We start from the raw sequence: 1,372 nt of genomic DNA on the forward strand, positions 1-1,372 counted from the left end.
GGTCGGACTCACACCGTGATAAAACCGAAGCTCCAGAAACATAAAAAGGGCACCCACAGAAATCAATTTTTAACTTCTGCCTTGGAGGGCAAACGGACAACTATCATGATCCCCAACAGCAATCCAAGGACTCCAAAACAACAAAGGCAAATACTTTTTCTATTCCCCAAACAGAGAGTATCAGAACAAAATAAGTTTCTATATACTGCCCCACCTGCTCAGATAAAAGTGATGCAGTGAGGTTTTAGACCCTACATCAGCAAGTATTATGCATTAACGGAGTACTGCCCACTGTGGTGCCCAGTGGCACATAATCTTGCATGGTGACAGAAAAGATTGGAGTTGTGCTGCTCTAACATGGGACTCACAGTGAACCATAGTTGGAAGGGGGGGGGCTCTTCTTTCCCTTCCTATCCCCTTCCACTCTCCTATCCCTCTCTTCTCTTCTCTCCTCTTCTCTCTTTTCTCTCTCCTCACCCTGTTCCTTTCCTCTCCCCTTTCTTCTCTCCCCTTTTCCTCTCTTCTCTCCTCCCTGTTCCTTTCCTCTCCCCTTTCTTCTCTCCTCTCCCCTTTCCTTTCTTCTATCCCTCCCTCCTCTTCCCTCCCCTCACATCTCCACTCCTCCCCCATTCCTATCTCCTCTCCTCTCCTCTCCCCTTTCCTCTCTCCTGTTCCTCTCTCCTCTCCTCTCCTCTCCCCTCCCCTCTCCTCTCCTCTCCTCTCCTCTCCTCTCCTCTCCTCTCCTCTCCCCTCCCCTCTCCTCTCCACTCCTCTCCTCTCCTCTCCTCCTCTCCTCTCCTCTCCTCTCCTCTCCCTTCAGTGTTTCCCTCCGCTCTGTCTCTAAGTCTGAAACTCTCAAACTTGCCAGCCATGCCCCTCGTGAGACTCTGGTCATGTGTTGGTTATGCCATCCTCCTCTGCACCAAGACTGGGTTTAGATTTGTACGGGCCTCTGAGATATTACTAGTGTAACTGAAAGGGTCTTGTGTGGGTGTTGTGGTTGTTAATAAAGGAGGTATTAATGTTGGCGTCTGTGGGGCAGTCTGCAGCAGCTGCTGGAGGAGCCACACTGCGAGGCACACATGGTTAATCAATAACTTTTAATTCCAGATTGATGAGAGAATGGAGACTCCAGGGGAGGGAGGAAGCTGAGCTGAGGGAGGGTGTATGCCTGTGTGTGTGTGTGTGTGTGTGTGTGTGTGTGTGTGTATGCCTGTGTGTGTGTGTGTGTGTGTGTGCGGAATGCGGTTGTGTGTATATGAATGCATGAGCCCATGTGCGCCTCTTCAGATTTGGAATAGGTGTGTGTGTGTGTGTGTGTGTGTGTGTGTGTGTGTGTGTGTGTGTGTGGGTGGCATTTTAAGTGTGTGTG

Source organism: Clupea harengus, chromosome 16 (assembly GCF_900700415.2).
Source record: "Clupea harengus chromosome 16, Ch_v2.0.2, whole genome shotgun sequence".
NCBI lineage: Eukaryota > Metazoa > Chordata > Actinopteri > Clupeiformes > Clupeidae > Clupea > Clupea harengus.